Raw genomic sequence first — 6,923 nt, 5'->3', positions numbered from 1 at the left:
TCAAACATTCTTTTTACATCAAAAGCTAGCTAATAGATATCAAAATCAAGGTAGAACATTCTTTTAACACATCAAGGTAGAACCGCACTTCAAATGTAATCTAGCATGCATTCAGCCCACTCGAACCGCACTTCATCAATTTCAACTCTGGAGTACTTGTGATTTGTAAACTGTAAAAACACATAAATCCACCATATGTCAAATAACTAAAACAAATGTGTACATGTATCAAATAAAATAGAATACTGAGTTTTTAAAGGCTGTTGTGGAAGATAACGAATATAACATAGAATCTAAAACTTTCATATATGACACTTAGTATATGCTGCTTAGAATATAACATAGATAATTTGCTCCTTCTAATTCAAGTGTACAGATTGATAAGAACCGACAACATCATACAACAAATTACTAGGCATGATAATGGTTGAACAAAGAAATATGACTACACAACAAATCCAGTTAAGGAAGCATAGAAGAACAAAGCTACCTCTGATGAAGAGATCTACTATTTATTATACTACCTCTGATGCCATCTTGGTATCCTGCACTAAGCCCCCTATTTTCTGTGATTTCTGCTACCAACCACAGCAGCAAGGAATGCGGCAAGAAGGCAGCTGGCTCCTTAGTTCAGCACCCAAAACAGCAAGTTAGAGCTTCCTTTTGGGTCCATTCAATCCTCTAGTAAGTAGAAACTATTTTCCCTTTGGTTTATGATGGATTTGGAGTGTCTTGACCTAAGATATAATCCTCTTGTAGCCCTCTATATTAAAGGTCAGTATACATGGAAAATTCAGCATGTTCTTCTGAAGTCATAACAGGGTAGGTAAACTTTACTTGTAGTTTTTATTCATTTGCTTCATGTATGAGTAGATTCTAGTAAATTCCCACACATTTAATGTTTAATGACAGGATGACAGGATGAATTTTGAATTTAAGTAATAGCAATAAAGTTAAACTAGATAACTTGGACAACGTATGATTTGAACACATCAGAAACAATTCAAAGAAATGTCAATCAATCAAAAAAAATTAAAGAAATCAGTCACAGGACAACATCGAGACTGAGGCAAAATAATTAGCTTGCCTTTTGTGCTTCAGTCAAGGTGCGACCAAATCGAGGAGGAGTAGGCCTCTTAGTTAGCCTTTTTACATCTACCTCTGCTCCCTGTTAGAGTGTAAAGAAATGCAACAAGGAGAATAAGAATAAGATCAAAGATAAAGAACATATTAGGAAAAGTGCAAACATTGTGTCTACAAACTCTCTAATATTCTGAACATTTAAATGTTCCTCTCTTCAAGAAGAAAAGTACATGGATATATTACTGGATGGAAAGCCCTAACAAATATTTTCACCATTTCATATTTAGGTATTTTTGCCAGACTTTACAACACGACCTCGGTAGATCATACCTGTTTACTACAAAATAAACAGAGTCTGGCTTTGCTTGGATAACTGTTTTGACAAAAAAAAAATGGAGAACACATGGATTACCTAGTTCTGTACAGCAGTGGCCAGTTATTCTAGCTTGCATATTCTTTAGCTAGACGACGAATCAACCTGCATCATCCAAGAATATGAATCATGGTTCGATGTAGGCAACATGATGAATCTCAGTTTGAGGATTCGCTTACAGTGAATTAGCTTTCTACCCAGGCACCGAGAGCAAGCATATGATATGAGCAGAAATGATCCAAGAATCTCGAAATGCCATGTAAATGGACACATGTAAGTTCACCAATACCAGAAAAATGTCAATCTTAGGACTGAGAAGGCCCCTGGTATTTCTCGATTGATTCCCTTTTGTGTTCGGGATCCATGCTGCAATTTTAAAATCTCACAATTAACAAAATAGGTTGAGTGACTATGTATTGTCCTTAATAAGTAGTTTAATGTTTCAATCTTACCTAAATAGAAATTTTGAGGAACAAAATAACTAGAGCAGGTTAGCTGGGAAAATTTTAGAATGTTTTAACGTTGTTTATCGAATGGTATAAGTTATCTTTGACTAGCAATGATAATAAGCTTCAGCATAAAGATTCTTAGTACCAAATCAAATCCTTTACTAACAAATAAAATTCAACAGCCGACGACAACCTCTGGTGGCACACAAAACTGGGTATTTCATATCAGTCTCAACATCCTTTTGAACCAGAGCTATGGGCTGTAACAGGTCATGAGACCACAAAACTTGCTTTTAAGGGTTGAACATAGAAATTGAGAAGCCTAAAACGTTGCATTTTTTGCATGTGAGGAAGCTAACTAATTTCATTCAAACACGAATTAATTTAGCATCTAATCAGAATAATTAAAATAAACCATGATGATTGACAAAGGCCTCCTTCACCATAAGCAAGACCATATACCACATTTAAATGGGGGAATTAAATCTAACTTTGGTCATACTGGTTGATAGAACATTCTTCTGATTTATTTTGCACTGAAGCTGAATTTGACACAAATGCAAACGAACATCTAAAAATCTGAAATAGGAATAATGACCAAAACATAGCTGAAAATGAACAGATAACTGAAGGACAAAAAATAAAAATAATAATAATTTGGGTCAAACATGCAAGTTCAAAATCATTTAATGTACTTGAATTCTCTTCTGATACATCCTTCAAAAAAGTTTACACAAATTAATGAAGTTGAGCATGAAGAACCCTACAATCAAGTTTGAAGGGTTCAAAATATTTATTTTCATTGATAGCTTATTAAAGTTGTCCTGTTCAGTAATATTATTGGAACACTTGAATTTAAAGATGCAAAAAGGAAGAGTGATTAATCCTGTCGTCATTCTTGGTGTTGTTATTTTCCAACCATAGTTTGCTTATTAAATGTCAACCATTTTGAAAGGAGATCAACTTTTCATGCTTAATGAATTTGTTAGCAGAACACTCTAAGCCCCCTAGTTGCTATTGTTAGAACTTCATTAACCAGGAGAACTTTAAGACTAAAATAAATAGATGAATACAGTAAAAATAAAACTCTCCCTCAACTCCACTGAACAAAAATTGCTTCTTGTTCAAGCAGTGTCATTGCCAATAGTTCACTCCATTCATAATATTATGAACTTAATCTTCTCATTCCAGACACTCAGAGATCAAAATATTCAAATTAGACATGAAAACAATCTCAATAAGTGCATTGCCAATAGTTCTTAAAATATTACCAAGGAGGAGAAAATAAGGAAAACATTCTTACAAAGTGTTCTTTTGTTTTAGCAAACTAACTTAGCGAAATGCAAGGAGCAAAATGTTAAGTAAACAATGAATTGTGAGATAAATTCTTTCCTTAGAACAACATTAACGGCAATACACGAACTATTTTAGAAGACAACACTAGCATAGGCAATACACGAACTGGTTGAAATGAACAACATTTTCAGCGCAAGTAATAATTGAAGCTTTTATTTGGTTCGTTCAATCCAAACTGGTTGAAATGAACAGCATTTTATGTTTCTCAGCCTCTTCACAAATGCAGGTTGCATAAGCAGTGTAATCCTAACAGATGAAGTAAACAACATAGGTTGCATGATGGCCCTCAATCATATACACATAGACAGCTGCATAAAATGCAGCCTGGACAACTTATTATAACACTGCATTTGTTTGATGTGTTTAAAACGAGATTATAATTATAAAATGCATGTAGAACAAAGTAATCTAGTCTAAGAAAACAACAATAATTCTTTTAAGTTGTCTCTAGTCTTTAATTATGAGAGAACATCTTATGTATGTGCACCCAAAAAGCAGTAAATGGAAACTTAACAAGATACCTACAAACTAAAATGATAAGAAGCCAGAACAAAAAACAGACGGACAATTCAAAAAACTCGGCATCTAGAATCAGTTTATCTGTGAAAGTGGCTCAGTTAAATTGACAAGAGAGCCAGGAATAGTGAGCCAAAGCTCTTGTAAACACACAACAGGCGCAACGAGCAAGAAATGAAAATCAATTATACAGGCGCAACGAGCAGGGAAAAAAAGAGCACTTTGCCAGTACAACAAAGCGCACAAGCGATTGCATACCTGCAATTAAAGCCCAAGCCAAGATTCATCAAACAGGAAATCCAACAAAAAAAAAAGGTGAGAACTTCGATCTTTTGTAAGGAGAAAACTGCAAAACTCTAATAGACAAATGGAAAACGAAACAAAGGAGAGAGATCATTCACCCATCGGGAAGTTTATCGATGAAGGTCAGCAACATCTTGAGCTTGCTACCCCCATCCGACGCGAGCCCTGCGTGCATCTCCACCGCCATGGCATCGACCACCTGACGCAGCCTCCCGACAGGGGTGGCGCACGCCTCCTCGAACTCCCTCACCAGCTCCACCGCTCGGCTCCACTGCCTCCTGCTCCTCAGCCTCCGACCAACTAGCGCCGCAGCGATGGCGCACGACACGGCCGCACACCCCAACGCCACCCGGAACCCTAACCTACCCATCGAGCACGCTCCCCGGGTCCAACCGCGCCACCCTTCTATCAATCACCTCATCCCCCGACCTACCAAGGGGCGCCAGAGGAGGAAGCAGGAACGGGGTGAAAACCCACCCCGATGAAGCTGAGGAGAAGAACGGCGGCGAGGAAGGTGGCTGGTCGCGAAGAGGAGCTCGCTCGTGGAGAGGGCGGTGGCTCGCGGAGAGGAGCTCGCTCGCGGAGAGGAAAGGTGGCTAGGGCTCGCGGAGAGGAGCTCGCTCGCGGGCGGTGCTTTTTTTGATGCGACGCGGACGGAGAAGAAGGGCGTCGATCTAAGAAGGAGAAGAGGCAGATGAGGTTGAGAGAGATGGTGGAGGTTTAGGTTTAGGTTTAGACGAGAGAGATAGTCGCGTGAGGAAGGGGCGCGATATAGATTTAGGTTTGGAGGGAATGCAAATTTTGGTTGTGGGAATATTAAAATATTTTATTTTGGTTCATTAACACCGGATTTTAAAAACCGTAGTTAAAATCGGTGTCTATTAACGAAAAAAAAGACGCTCATAGACATCGCCTAAAAAACCGATGTCTATAAGCTAAAATCTGCGCTCATAGACACCGGTTTTTGAAAAAACCGATGTAAAATACTCAAAGACATCAGTTTTTGCTTAAAATCGTTGTTGTTCCACTGATGTCTATGAGGGTTTTTGTTGTAGTGGACCATGTGTTTTGGTGTTTGGGCAAAGGGTTTAAGTTAGGTTCACCCTTGTATTTGATATGTGTACTTGAGTTGTGCAGGACTGCAGGATACACATGTGACTTAGGTTGATGGCTTCGGGTCCGGTGAAGGATGGAGCATCCAAGGGACCGTGGACAAGGCAGCGAGGACAAGGGCCGAGGGAAGCGACTTCGAGGCATACGCGAAGGATGACATTGGGTACGAGCCGCGGGCTTGAATGCATCCGAGGGACGAGAGCCAAAGGAAGTATGCTTGAAGGCAAAAGGTCAAAGCTGCAAAGGAAGCGTCAAATGAGTCATAAGGGTGAGGGGTACGAGTGCATGAGAGATTGTACTCGGAGTAAAATCCTAGTTTTAGGGTTTTACTGTAGCAGTACTGTAGTAGTACTGTAGCAGTCGAATGCATGTTTTAGCAGTCGACTGGTGCAGTCAACTGGGGCAGTCGACTGGCAGTGTGGAATCGAGCCGTTAGGATGTAACGGTCGAATTTCCATAGAGGGCAGTCGACTGCATGTTTTAGCAGTCGACTGGTAGGCGGGGTTTTCCAACCCGCGGCCTATATAACCAAGGCTTGGAAGCTTGGTTATCCCTGACGAAATTAGACTTGGTTAAGGTCTAATTAGTAGTCTACAAGTGCTCAAGAGTTTCCCTTGTGTCCAAGAGGTCTTGGTGAGTTTGTGGTGAGCTAGCCGGAGATCTTTCGGGGAGTAATCCACCGACGGATAGGGATCGTCCACCTTACAGACACGCCGTGGAGTAGGAGCTTTATCTCCGAACCACGTAAATGATCGTGTAGCTTGGTTTGCATTCTTTCCTTTAGTATTTAGCTTTCTACTTGTTTTGTTTGCATTTCCGCTTGCGCACTAACGTTGTAGAAAGAAGCGAGTATTTGGGGACGCCGTCTATCCAACCCCCCTTCAAGTCGGCCTACCGATCCCCAACAAGTGGTATCAGAGCGAGACCGCTCTCCATTGGACTAACCGCCAAGGAAGCAAAGATGACCGGCTTGATTGAACCGCCAAAGATTGAAGGTAGAGGCTTATGGGACATCACATATTGGATGATGAAGATGGAGGTCTTCTTCAACACGGATTGGAACACCATGATGGTGGTCAAAGAGTCGTTTGAAGTCCTGAAGGACAAGAAAGGGAAGAAGCTCCGACCACGACATTGGACGGAGGAGCAAACCTCTCGGTCAAAGGCAAACGACAAGGTAATATCTATATTAATTGATAGTTTGCCTAATGACATAATGAGCCTTGTAGGTAAATACGAGAATGCTCACGATTTGTGGAGCAAGATAAAGAAGGCTCAATGGGAAGAACCTATGCATACACAAGAAGAAGAAAAATCCGAAGAAACGGATGAAGAAGCTCAAGTAGAGGAGGAGCAATCGGAAGGTGAAGAGCACTCAACTTCTGAGGAGAAAGAGGAGAAGGATGAAGAAATGCCATCCACTAGTGTAGATGAGGAGACATCCTCAAAGGTTGAAGAACAATCCAAGACAAGCGAAGAAGAAGAAGAAGTCTTGGAAATCAACCTAGCAAGCACCTCCACCGAAGTGAAGTCAAAAGACCATATAATATGCTTCGGGTGCAATGAGAAGGGACACTACAAGAGTAGATGTCCATTGGATAAGAAGAAGGTAAATCCTAAACCCGTTCAAGTTAATTTAAACACTAACAAGGGTTGTAGGAATAAAGAAATCCAAGGAAAAAGGATGCGTACATATGCTTCACGTGTGGGGAGAAGGGACATTACCACAC

General features: G+C 40.3%; 1 long non-coding RNA gene across 1 annotated transcript; it reads right to left on the bottom strand.

Moving 5' to 3' along the window:
• Nucleotides 1-1,087: 1,087 nt before the first annotated feature.
• LOC122053387 lies at nt 1,088-4,575 on the bottom strand. Its single transcript, XR_006132201.1, has 4 exons — nt 4,179-4,575; nt 1,636-1,822; nt 1,496-1,561; nt 1,088-1,168 (listed from the first exon to the last, which is right to left on the bottom strand). It is a non-coding gene; the product is annotated as an uncharacterized LOC122053387 (long non-coding RNA).
• Nucleotides 4,576-6,923: the final 2,348 nt, after the last annotated feature.

Source organism: Zingiber officinale, chromosome 1B (genome assembly GCF_018446385.1).
Source record: "Zingiber officinale cultivar Zhangliang chromosome 1B, Zo_v1.1, whole genome shotgun sequence".
In the NCBI taxonomy this organism is placed as follows: Eukaryota; Viridiplantae; Streptophyta; class Magnoliopsida; order Zingiberales; family Zingiberaceae; genus Zingiber; species Zingiber officinale.
This window is presented reverse-complemented; position numbering and strand designations above follow the sequence as displayed.